The sequence below is a fragment of the Oryzias latipes genome, chromosome 24 (assembly GCF_053564925.1).
Source record: "Oryzias latipes strain Hd-rR chromosome 24, Olatipes_Hd-rR_3.1".
NCBI lineage: Eukaryota > Metazoa > Chordata > Actinopteri > Beloniformes > Adrianichthyidae > Oryzias > Oryzias latipes.
In genome coordinates, this window is record NC_136260.1 from 22,444,550 (window position 1) to 22,458,513 (window position 13,964).

At 38.4% G+C, this 13,964-nt stretch overlaps 1 protein-coding gene across 9 annotated transcripts in view; it reads right to left on the reverse strand.

Annotated features, from left to right (window-relative positions):
* klhl29 (kelch like family member 29) overlaps positions 1 to 13,964 on the reverse strand; it is a 280,668-nt gene that overhangs the window by 243,809 nt on the left and 22,895 nt on the right. Inside the window, exon 1 of one of the 9 annotated variants that reach the window (XM_020714692.3) lies at positions 637 to 802. The exons of 5 other annotated variants lie outside the window; for them this stretch is intronic. The gene's annotated coding sequence lies outside the window, so the exon portion shown is untranslated. Of the gene's footprint in view, positions 1 to 636; positions 803 to 13,964 lie in introns of those variants that run through there. 3 more of the 9 variants (XM_078943200.1, XM_078943202.1, XM_078943203.1) reach the window with 3 other exon arrangements.

Here is a 13,964-nt window from a genome sequence, read left to right on the forward strand (position 1 = left end):
TCCAAGGTGATGATGAAACATTTATAGAAGCTGGCTATTTTCTGTCAAACTGTGAAGGAGCATTAGTGTGGAATTGTTAGATCGCGTCTATGTCTAAAATACGGCACACAAAGCTGAGGCTGTGCTCCGCATATCCACTCTTTTGATAAATAGACCACATGTGCAGTGAGTCACCCACTTCAGCACTTTTTGAAATGTTAACTATAACTCTTTAAAATACTCCATTTATTTTGTTTTAAAACAGGAGAGTTTTGACGCCCACAGACTGTCATTGTGAGACTTTTTACCCATGAAAGCACCTGAGCTGCACGGCTTTACGAATAAGCAGCAAAATAAAAGGGTTTTTGCTGGTTTTATATCATATAGGTGTTCAGTCAAAACAAAAACTATTTTAGGGAAACTGCCCACAATGCACTGTGGTATCAGACTATTGAGTGATCCTCTGGACAAAATTCTTCTAAAGAAACAGATTTTATTATAAAGTACTATTATAAAGTTTATTGCTCTACAAGGAGCATGACAAAATTCAAGTTTTAGCTAAATGCAGAAACCAAAATGACTTGAATCCATGTTGGCTAAAAAAGAAATGTTTTATAGATTAGTGTGTGTCAAAAATGAAACAGGACTAATATATACCTGTCACTTTGGTGGTGGTGGGGGTTGAGGAATGACCCAAACGCAGACATGAGGAGGCAGGAGGTTCCAAGTCAACCAAACTGTTTTTATCCTCGAAATAACCAAAAACTGCTGCAGAGCAGGGAAGCCAAACTAACAACTAGAACTAGCAAAACAAACAGGGAATAAGGATGTACGGACCAGCAAAGACAAGACACAGGTGAGAACAATCAGGACAGATTGGGACCAGGAAGTAAAACTAGAACTAACACAATACAGGAACCCTTCAAAATAAAACAGGAAACAGAAACTCCAAACATGATAGAACCAAAATAGAAACAAAGGCAAAGAAACCCAAACCGGGACAATACCTGCAAAGGGTTAAAAACATATATCATCACAAGACAGAGAAGAGCAATGGCGGTGAAACACTTTACAATCAGGTCTGTATCGTCGGACAGAAATTGATAATATGTAGTTTTTTAGGAATGATAGTTTACCAACCAAACTGTATTATAACATAATCAGATTAAAATAATAGTCTGTTTTAGTTTAGGCTGTTTAGACAAAAAAATGTTTTCTCTGCCCTGGATTTGGATTTGCCGTGTTTTAATTCAACTATTTTTTAATTGTTATTAGTTGTAATGTTTCAAAAATGTAAATTATTTTCATTTTAACGAAGTTGTATAAATTGGAGATAACTACATCGCCTTTTATCGTGTATATAAATGTAAAGCCATTACCAAAAAAGGTTTTTAATTTCTTTAAAAGTTTTAATTCACCCAAGAAGATGTTTCAGTGTTTCTATTTGTGGAGCAAAACCGTGAAACAGTATAGAAGATGAAATAAAGCAATGTCCAAACATAAAACTGTTTAAAATAAGATATAAAAATATGATTTTAAAACGATATTCAAATATATCGCATGGATATTAGATGTATATATGTATGTAAGTACACATGTGTAAAAATAGGTATTATTCTTATTTTAATATGCGCATAGTATTTTTCAATAATAATTCATACTCAGTATTTATGACAGTACTCTATATGAAAATTATTATACTTTATAGCTACATAGATTATATTATAAAATATTGTATATAAATAAAGAAGCTGCTTGCTAATGTAATTAATATTGATGAGGAAGAGGGGTTGAGTTTATATAAGTTTATACTTCTCACTCCTTTTCGAATATGTATAATTGTTTATAATATATGTTTTCATATATAAAAAGAAAAAAGGAAAAAAAAGAGAAAATAATTTCTGTTTGTGTTTATAACGGTGATTTTTTTTTTCTTGAGCGTGAACGTTTTCTTTATATTCTCTCTCTTTAGTGTGTGTGTTTTTTTTAATATTTATATATATTCGAAATAAATGTGTTTCCATTCCAGTTCAACTAAATAGGTAAACTCATAAAAGTAAATGCTGTATCCAAAAATTCAACTTTTAAAGAATAATGAAAGACTCTACTGTAAAAAGTGTTTATCTGATGAAGGTAAAGATGTAAATGTGAAATAGTTCACGGATAAACCCAAAAAAAGCCAGCCATGCTACCAGGAACCATCAACACCTCTAACCCTTGTGCTATCCTATGGGGTCTAGATGACCCGATCCTTAGATCCGTGTTACACCTAGCATGACAAAGGTGGATAAAGGTGGAAAGATTTCATGTAATCCATGGACACCAGTGAAGATCACAAATCATTGAAGAAAAAAAGTTCAGCGCACTGTCTAGTGGGTCTAGATGACCCCACTCCCAATGTTAACGTGCCTAGGATAGCACAAGGGCTAATGTGAACACGTGCAGCAGCGACTTCCCCTAAGAGCTTCAGCACAAAGAAGTTTATCTTACAGAAAAGCTCATGGCCATAAATAAAAACACAACTGCACGTTCGCACACACCAGAAACTTTTCGTTGAGGTTAAATAACAGTAATCTTCAAAAATGTCTGCAGCCACTGAAAAAAAGCACCGACGGCTCACAGAAATCCTTCCATAGGTGCGCTCAGACAAGGCCGTCTGAAAGCAAAGTCTGAGTGTCTCCAATAGGTCTTTCATGCAGTTATTTTTATCTACTTTTCTCAGTATGTTTATGCTGCACTTTAATATTTTCACTGCAGATATCTGTAATTCAGGAGTTTATAATGTAGCTCTCTGTAAAAGAAGTAGCAGGCATTCAAGGTGCCACTTCGCATAAACTGCATAATTCTCAACCACAGATCTGGTGGAGGCATTCAAGGTGTTCACGAGTTCCAAACTTCAGGTCTTCAGTTGTCAAGTCTGAAATCTCTGTTTGTCAAGTTACCAACTCTGGCTCAGAGGGCAGAAAACTGCAAAACCAAGATTTTCTGCTACATCACGGCAACAGCTAAAGGATACAAATAGTCCTTGTTTTTTTTCACGACTGGAGTCTTACGTCTTAGTCCCAACTGTCCTCACCGGTGGAAATGGGCGGTCTGTCTGCGGGCGAGAAATCAGCAAACATGTACGCAGGTACATGTCAGCACATCTCACTAAATACCAAGTTCATAGAGCGCTCAGTGAACCTGTACAGCGAAAATGTTCATGCACAATTTTTGTACGGACAGTGACAGGTCATAGTGAACACTTATACAACACGTAGGGGTAAGTAAGGGTGCATTTGTGTGTACATCGTATCACGTGCCGACCCTGTGCAGTCACTAAGGGAACAGTATGCACAACTTACGAACAACTAGAGAAGGACACCGTATGACAGCCTCACCCATGCCCGGAACTTTGATTATTCTTACAAATACTCTCACGATACACTTTCCACGCACGACAATGGTATGTTTCATTTTCATGACGTCCCTTAAGGCACCACAAAGAAACTGTAAGACTTTTAAGATGCAGCCACTCCTCTCTACAACCCTCCACAAACCCAGACAACCCTAAAACATATGTGACGAACACTTAAGTCAAGTCTTACTGCACAGATATATACCCAAAAATAGCATCTTCTATTTAAGTCTATTATTCGGCTTTAACTAGTATCCTGCCACATCCTAAAGTTTACGGGGGTTTAAACCTTTTAAACGGCCCTGTCAGCAGAGACGGTGAAACCCTGGAATGTATTTTCTTTTTGAAGTAAAGCCCAGCAGGTACCAAAGGCTAACACTGCTGTCCCTTTCTGTGAGAGGGATTTATTTCAGACAAGCTCCATGTGCTGAAATTCCATCTGCGCTTTATCTACAGCTCTCAATATGAAATAATCAAGAACGGACCGAGGCAATTTGCTCTTTTGCTAAGAGCATTTTTGAACACAACACGGCCCTGAGCCTGATGTGATCCAATGAAAACTGAATAAACAACAATTTTCTGTAAAGGGAGCAGCTAAATTGGTTATTTCTTTTTTTAAAAGTGAATATTTTATTGCCGCATCCTTGTTGGTGAAGCAAATCCAATCCACTCATGATAACAGTCAGGTGTCGGGTGTCAAATGTGACTGGCCTTTTGGCATTTGCAATTTTGAAGTTTAAAACCCAAATCAAGCAAATATGACAGCTTTAAAAATTACATTTTCTTCTCTAATACCATCATCAATATTTCCTAGAATAGACTACTTCTCAACACCTTACATTTAATTTTTAAACAAGAGCAAAATGGAGATTTGTTGTGTTAGGATGACATTTAATAGTACAAAGCTTGAACTGAATGTGGAATTTACTTTAAGTTGCTGTATTGGAGTTCAGTTTAAGAAAAAAAACATAAGCGAGTTTTACGGAGCAGCAAATGCTGAGATTTAAAGTCAACTATTGTTGTGAACCGCTTTTATTTTGAAGGGTAAAAAGAGGAAACGTATGATTTTTTTAAATGGACTTGAGGAATAAACAAACCATGTCAGGTAAAAAGCTCAATGATTGGACTGAGTAGCTGTGAAGTCATAAAAAAAGGCTTATTTCCAGTGAAATGTGTCAAACGTTTTGAGCATTGGATGTGGGGGTAGGCAGGCTCCACCTACTTTTATTGAGGCATCTGATTGGTCGATTATAACTTTAAAAACCTGTGCTGCATTAAAAATACACAAACATTTAAATGTTAAAAAAAGATGGAGAGCAAGAATGGCCAACGAGAATCCTCGGCTACGCTGATGTCAGCAGTGGGATAGAAAACAGTGCACTAGAATGGTTGTGATTTGTAAGTTGTGCCACATTTCCTGCTCCATAAATGGTGCGTATAATAGTAAAAATACATGAAACTCTTTAACACCACGGCTTTATTATCATAACACTTCAACCGTTTACACAACTAACCTAAATCTAGTGGATTCCAAAGCAAAGAAAAGCAGCTTTTCTTTGCACTGGCATGCAACACGTGACAGTAGGGAAGTGCTTACGCATTCAGCATAAATCGACAGATTCTGTCACGGAGGAAAGCAAATACGTAAAGCCGCGACAGAATCTGTAGGTTTTACGTTAATAACGTAAAAGTTCAAGAAGTTTCGGTGCTACAGTAGCGTTTGAATCTAGTTGTCAACAGCGACGTCTCCCATGATGAGTCATAGATTTTTTTATGCACTGATGGAAAACTGTTCTTTATGCCTGGCTGTTCAAGCTTTGGGAAAATTCAACATGGATTAGCGTAGTTTGTGTGCTGCAATGAGCTAGGATACTGTAATTTAGCAGAGTGACATTACTAATATACTTTGAAGGAAACGATTATAAACCTACGACAGTTCTACGGCCACCAAAGGAAAAATAAAGTAATATGAGATTTAAAGTCTTAAATTTATGACTTTATTCTTGTAATTTAACAGTTGTGACTTTTTTCCTCATAAATGTACGACTTTAAAGGCATAATTGAGAAACAACTTTTTTTTTGTAAACTGGCTCTAAAACTCCGTCGTATGAACCAAAAGTTTATTAAAACAAAATAAATCCCAGGTTTTTCAAAATAAAGGTAGCCCTTTAAACACTTTTTCTCAGCGTCTTCTCAAAGTCTCAAATACTGTATTTCAAAATAAAGGCTTTTGGAGCAAAATCTGCACCAAAGGATTAGAAAATCCTGGAGATGACCTTTCCCTATAAGGAAACACAACCAGTTCCTTGGACAAAATGCTCCGGTTCATGGCTCCTCTACTTTATTGCTTTTGGAGAAGAAAGGCTGACTGGAAAACCGACAAACTAGAAGATTCTGGGCTACATGGTGGTTCTACTCTTTTTTTTAAGTGGCAGTGCAGCTCAAATCTATTTAAATAGAGGTTTTATATGACTAATTAAGTCAAGATGTTGGGAGCAACACAAGAAGCAATGAAACCCAATACAAAAAGAGCAGGTACAGACAGAGCAAGCAGCGAATACAGAAAAATAAAACTCATTATGTGGTTCAGATGGGGATGCCATGGATCTGTGCAATCTGGGCACATGTCCCATAAATAGCCGTTCCTAAAAAAATAAAATGTTTCCTTGGAGAACATCTCAAAAAGAGCTCCAAAGCAAACATGGCGGATGACAGCTGGACTTCCGCTCTACCATGAAGGGAATCTTCGTTTTGGACTCTCGGTGGAATCTGGAGCTGTGGGCCAATAAATACAATATTACAGCCCACCAGGGGATGGAAAATTGTGAAAAGAACATCTTTGTTGGGTCTCACAGGGAGGGATCGGAAAACAGCAGTAGCGGCACCTTTTACAAATGCTCATTTTCACTTCCATGTGAGGCGTTGCAAATTAATACCAAACTATAGCAATTCCAGTAAGCACAAAATAGGGCCAGCGATTTGAAAAAATGTCAAAAGAGAAGCAAAAGCAGAAAGGAACGTGGCGAGGCTGAATTGCCAAACAGCAGGATGGTTCTTATACTAAAGGCTGCCTCCGGCTGCTCTACCTTAGGCTTTTTATTCCACTGTGCCTATCGGAGAAGGACGGGAGGCCATTTGAGCAGACTGAAGCCGGGGCAGCACACCTTGGCCCTCGCATGCTCCATTAAATAGGGAGCAGGGGGAAAGTATGAGGTCTTGACAGTTTCTGGCTCATGGCTCTGCTGCTGACAAAATTACTAGCCCCTTGTCCCTCGTCTGTGCCTTGCTACCTTGTTTAAAATGGCTGCCCTGCAGCCAGGAATGTGGACATAAACAAGAGCAAAGCTGCGGACAAGAAACCCGAGCTTTCAACCACTACAAAACAAAACTAAAATATATATATATATATATATGTACTGCAATTACTAATTAAATTGGGTGTTGTATTCAAGTGCCACAGCTTGAAGTGGGGCGGAAATTCTGCTTTAAATCATAGTTATACTTATGTGCTGATTATTCAAAACTCAGTGGCCATTATGCCGACAAACTGTGATCTCATCAGTGCAATTTGATAAGCATTTACGCGCACTCGAGGCGCGCTCGAGAGCGGTCTTTGTCTGCGAGGGGAGATGTCAATGCTGAGAAAATTATACAGCTCGGCGGCAGGATTATCTCAACAAGGAGTCAAACGGGAAATCATGCCTATGCAATCATAACTATACCCCCTCATCTGTTTCTCTTTTATGCTGCATTTCATGTTGCTCTAACATCTGCAATATTTGCACCTCCTTTGATTGTGGAGTTGGACTTCCTTTTTATTTTTAAATCGCTCCACTGAAAGTCGCAATAAAATACAGCTCAGCTGTAAAACCAGAACTCTGCTTTACAATTCTATGGAACAAAAACAAAGGTCGGCGCTGGGGAAAGAGTCCCGGACAAAAGAGCAAACGTGGACCTGGGAGGGGGCAAAGCGGGTTAGGCCAGACGCTTCGCAGGACCTGACCCAGTGAAATGGCTACTGTTCCCTAAGCCGCGTCACACAGCCACTACGAACATTTTGTGCATGTTACACTGATGAGAATTGGTCATATGTTTGTACATGTGGAAAAAGTGAGACAAGTTTTGGTCCTTACGTAAAATTTTCACAGATGTATCACGAATAAACCACGCAAAGAACACATAAATCAACGCAGAACATGAACCGTGCGTGATTATTGCGCTGTTTATATGCAATTCATTAGAGATTTGTGCGTCAAATACGCAATTCTGACATAATATGTGCGCCGTATTTGCGAAAGAAAAGTTATACATGCGTGGAAAAGTCTGTTGGACATACGTTGAAGGCCACAAATCTGCATAAGCGTCTCGCCCAAAATCACGCACATTTGCGTGAAAATGTATGTATTCATTGCGTAAAATCGACATAAAATACATGTAAAATGTGTAATTCTCAACCAACCAAAAATTTCAAACAGCTCAAACCAAATTCACGTGAAAACCCGTCGGCTTAAACCCTCAATGAACTTCTGAGCACATCGACGAATGACGAAGGCAAGAAACACTTGTGAAATAAATGTAAATGCACAAAGTGCATCTAATAGACAAAAAAGACTCATAAAAGACTCAAAAATAGGCATTAATACTGCTTGTACTGTATGCAAACCCCCGAATAGGACACAGTAATGCACAAAAAAGGTAATACTGCAGTATACATATGATGGGTTTATTGAAAATCCTATTCTGATTTGATTTAAAGGGGAGTGACAGCAATGATTGACGTCTGTCCATCATTTATAGTTTCCCTTTGGTGCGGAGGAAAGAAATGGGTTTGATGTCAGTTTAACATGTTTGACACTTCATCCCCCTCACACCTGGCTGCCAAACATCCAATTTATTTCTAAAGCTTTTGAGGTAAAGGCTAATGCATGGAAGTTTCCTGAGGCCCTTTTAACATTTATCAAGCCCAACTGCAGTATAATGAACTGCATCAGCAAAATCTGGTAATGGGTGATCAGGTAAAGAGTTATGTAGAAAACACACAAAATGCTTAGAGATTCACAAAGAAACTGAAATTTCTCCCAAATGCAATTCTGAAATATGATTATTAAATACAACCGATTTATTCCTTTACAAAGGTAAAGATTCTGGATAGAATAAAAAAGAAATTGTAAAACCAACAACGTAAAGCAATAACACATTTTAATATAAATGTTAGATTTACCTGTGAACTTGTTGACAAATCACTTTAAATAAGTCAGTTAAATATATTTCTTGTCACTTTCTTAACTTCTCTGTAAACAAAATAACATTTTTTAAGTGCACTATAGCTTGCCTGAAGGCTCCTCCCTCCATAATCAGAAAAACAAACATCAAGTAGCTTACTTGTTGAGGTTATCAACGTTAAGCTCCTCCGTTACTGGGAGCTTTTGTAATCTGTACCTGAAAGGCGACAACAGGAAGATGGAAGACAACACACGACACGTTCCTGCATCACCTGAGGGAAATGAAAAAGGTTAATTTTGGCGAGCCCATTTTCCATCCAAGAATAGAGTTGTCTGCATAAATGATTATCTTCTACCAGGAAAAAAAAGGCCCTGGTAGTGGATTAATCCAACCCTGGGTCATTTTAGAAAGAGACATGGTGTATCTCCTTCCCGCTCTTACTGTGTGTTTTAATTCTTATTAAAATTGTGCTGAAGAGGGGAAAAAACTGAAAGATCACGAAGGAGGACAGCCTGGAGTCAGCTCCAGCAGAGGGGCCCCGCTGACCTAGATGCAGGCTGAGTGGGGATGATATTAGCAAAGCAATTAAGGGAGATGACAGCCGTCAGGCAGGGTCAGACTGACAGGGATAGCAGCCCGTCTCCATCGCTCCCCGAGCATGTTCTCCTTTTTCTCTCCCTCCCGTAATGGCTATTGATTTCTCACAACTAAACAAGAAGTCCTATCTGCCCAGAGCTGGCCGATTTGGTAAAAAGATTAAAATAATAAAGTTTTCAAGACAGAAGTGTGGAGAAAGCAGAGAGACGATAATGGGAATTTGAAATGAATAGACTGAAGCTTAAAGGTCGGTGACCCTGTCTGCTTTATTACTTTGAAATCGCAAAGAATGACTAAAAAAAAGGATGAGAAGGTTGATCCAGATCTCTCCTAGTCACTGCATACCAAAGGAAAAACTAATCTGAGGTTCCAGTTTATGTATTTATTTCAACTGAAGTTTGCTTGGCCGTTAACTTTTAATGTTTTTATTTTATTATTTTTGTTTCTTTTACTCTATTTTTTGGTTGTTCCTGCTTTTATTTAGTGTTATGCAAATAAACTGATTAATTGGTTCTTCAAAACGTGACACTACCACTACTTTTAGACAATAATCAACTGCCGCAAACATAAAATCAAAATCCTTAACCATATACACATAAGCTAACTTAACTAGTACCAATTATTTGACATTTTATGCGACATAATGACATTTTTTCCCCAAAATCTTCGGCACATTTATAAATAATAAATTACATAGGCTGCAGGGACAAAGTTGGGGGACTTTGACGTGTGTGGGGTCTATCAATGGCTGTGGGTTTCGGGCAATGGCCTGCAGGCGGCACTGAGGCTTTAACAGCTCTGGGGAAGAAGCTGTTCCTCAGTCTGAGTGTTTTACACCTGATGTTCCTGAACCTTCTTCTTGATGGTAATGGGACGCTGTCTTTTTTCTGGATTCTTGGGGTATTAATTGAGTCCAGATCTGGTAGTCGACGTCCCACTTACCCCCCGGACCAGGTCGCTCCTGTTCTGGATGTGGAGCTCCGACCGTCATTCTGAGACACAAGATGCTCTGAGTTGTGGCTTTATGGCAGTAACAGGTATTGCAATCAGAATGTTTAAAAATACACATAAATATATATATATATATATATATATATATATATATATATATATATATATATATATATATATATATATATATATATATATATATATATATATATTTATATGCGATACGTTTTTTCTTGTTCTAGTGTTATATCCGATGAAATCTGTGTTTATTAAAATACTTGTGAATCCGAAGCAAGCGTAAAAATCCTGTTCAAAAAAGATAGTATCTGTGACATAGAAGATACGCTGGGCGGGGCCACGAGCTCCCTGCTCCGCCCGATTCTGATGCATCCACTTGCAGACAAACAGATCCATGAACACCTTTGTTTTCCTCGTCCGAGCTGGAATCTGGATTTAAACCGTCCGTCTGGATCGCTCCGATATTGCTCGCCGTTTTTGTTGCACCGCTAATGTTAGGTTGGGGTCGCGTAAGCTAGCGGGAGAGCATATAAACAGATGGGTGGCAGGAAGGGGGGCGTGGTTGCTCCACACCAACAGTCCCGCCCACAACTCAAAGGGGGGATTTTTAATAAACGTCTGCCGCTCTGCAGAAACTATGTCCAAGAAAGTTTTGTTTATTATTATTTTGGGTAAAAATGGCATTAATATAATTAAAAGACCAATCTTTAAAATAGCTGGGAATGAGACATCAATTTTCCACTTTTTACATTTTTTATTTCTTGGCTCCTTTCCACTAGCTTGGCATTAATATTAAAAAAAAAAAAAACTCTCCCCTACAGAATTTTCTTAAAGTTTCACTTCCTGTCTTGTAACTCCAGTTCACCGTTTCCCAGAAGGTATGGCTCATTATTAAGGGTTTTCACAGCAGATCTGATGTGTCATGGCAGTAAACGCGTACTAATGATGGATGCAAAGCACTTTGGAGGAGATCATGTTATTGCTCCTGCTGCTCCGTGTCCTATATTTAGAGCTGACACGTAAAGGGAACTTAGTTCAGTGTTTGGCTCTGCTAAGAACATGCAGCATGTGCTGCAGAGGGACGTCGACTCAAATCCCAGGCTGACGCTCCTCCATGGATGTCATCTGCTATATACTGCTGTAAAATAAGGTCCTTAAAAATGTTTGAAAAAAAAGAAAGTCATCATAGTTTCTGACATTTATTACACCGGGACTTTCATGTCTAAAAAAATATAAATTCTACGACAAAAAAGTTTTCTTATGACCAAAAGTTACTTTGCCGTTTGGGTATTTCATCCCCAAATTGTCACTTTTTTTATTTTAGCTTCATTAAATATGTATCAGTTTCAGTTTTGGATTTAATTATTTAAAGAGACTTTTAGGTTTTTGGTTCCCATTATTCTCTTCTGCCAGAAACACCACTTTCCTGTTCCTTCATGTCACATCTAGAGCGGAGGCTTGTTACCGCACGCCAATGTGGTTTATTTCCAACAGTACGTCCTAAAATGTTGACTTAACCTTTGCTCTGCCAAGCTTATTTCACTGCTTCTACACCTTCAACCTCAGTAGTCTCTGCACTCAACAATGAATTTACATATAAGTCCGTTTACAAAGGCGTAAGAATAAATCCTAGAAACTTTGTATGTAGTTCGATGGAGCTTCGTCTGTTATTTAAACAAATTTCACATTTTTTTACCTTTGTTTGTGACTTTATACATTTTTATTTTGTCTCTGTGTTTGTTATAAAACATATAATGAAGATCAGCAGTTTGATCTAAATTTTTGTGATTTTTGCAGAAAAAAATAAAGACCAAATTTGCCCCTTGGAATGGAGTTTTTTAAGCATTTTCAGGTTCATTATGGAATTTTTGTGTAATATAATGAAAAACATTAGTTGAAGAAAGAAGCTGGGGTTGTACTAAAAAAGATGGACATCAAGCACTATCACAAAAAACTGTTTTTGAAGTCCGACTGATCATTTTTTTAATCTTTCTTCAAGTCTCCTTTTAATTACGATTATGCCGTTTTTAGACAAAAAAAAACATTTTTGTCATTTTCTAGGACATAGTTTCTGCAGAGCGGCAGGGGTTCATCAAAAAACGACTTCTGGGGCGGCGTAAACCTGCCCTGACTGACCATCATCCCTTTGTTTCCACTCCCTTCCACTAGCTTACAGCCCCAACCTGGCATTAGCGGTGCAACAAAAATGGCGAGCAACATCAGACACACGTGGATCTATATGTCTGCAAGGGGATACAGACAGCTACGGGCTTTTTCAAACTGCACTTTTTTCGTCTGCTCCTGATTCACAGCGATATGAATGAAGCTCCATTTATATAGCATTTCTTCAGGGTACCTTTACTTTACCATCAAATAAAGTTTTAAATTCTAAAAAAGGTACATTTTTAGTTGACATTTATAACTGCTAAGGTCTGATATCATGCACAATTCTGCAGGAATATTATTCCATTACTGGCAGTGGAAAAAGCACGGTCACCCCAGTGTTTCTGTTGTGACATCGACACATGAAGCAAATAATGGTCGACAGACCTTAAAGCTCTAGAATGTCAGGTTAAAAGCACAGTTGAATAAAGAAATACTCAAAAACGCAACTTTAAGCGTAATTTTCTTAATATATGTCCTTAGTTAAAGGGAAAAATCCCACAAGGACGTGTTCAAAACAGCAAAATCACCACTTTATTTTGGAACTTTAACAGATAAATTTATGTGGGAAAAAATGATATGATCAATTTTACTTCATGTTCATATGTTAGACATTTGGACGACATAGGGACATGGATTAAGCAGACAACCCCAATGTGACTTTGTCTTTCATACGCTGAACCAACTGCTGGCACTGATGGACTCTCATTATTATCTTTTAGTTCTGATTCTGAATTCATCAAAAGCTTCACTGGATTTCACTTTTTCCCATCCCAGGTGTGAGAAACCTCATCTCCACACAAAATGACAAAAATCAAAAACAAAATGACAGATGTGTCGTACTGATTGCAGACAAAACAAGATTAGAAACTAAAAAAAAATCTCATAAAAGGCAGATTACTGTGCAGATGCATCGGCTTGCGACACAAACCATAAGCAAATTGGATTTGCAGCAATTACTGGGGACACCGCCACTTCAAAAAAAAAATCACCGTCCATCCCCGCTGCTGCAGAGCCAACTCCATTTTCCCAGCATGCACTTGACAGGTCTGTCTTAATATGATCTCAGAAGGTGGTTTGACAAAATCCAGACGAGAGGGACGCGCAGACGACACGAAAGAGCTCCATTGTTGACACGGAGAGCCTAAAAGGTCTGTGACAGACTCGATGAGAAAAACATGCTGGAAGCTTTTAAACCCCACTGTGGTAGGTGGTTTCTCTGATGTAACGCCTGCAAAAGCATTCTTTCCCACCACATATGCGTGTCTTTCATCTGCCACAGAAGGTCAGAAGGTATAGAAGCACCACCTGCATACACCTAAATCAGTGGAGAGCGTCCACAGAGTCACAGAGTCAAGTATTTTTATCAGCACACAGACAAATCAATTCCACGAGCATTACTTTTGGTTTTTTTGTTTGTTTTGGAGGACAAAAGGGGCTTTGAGACGCCATGGAAGCTGATGTAAACTGATGTTTTAGAGAAATGGAGGGAGGATTTGTTTTCCTCCACACACACACAAAAAAAAAAGCAGAAATGAAGAGAAATACACATGGAGAAAAAAAGAATGCACATTTATGAGCGCGACGGCCTTTGCTGAGGAGAACCGCAACATCTGCATGGCATGTGTGCCATCCA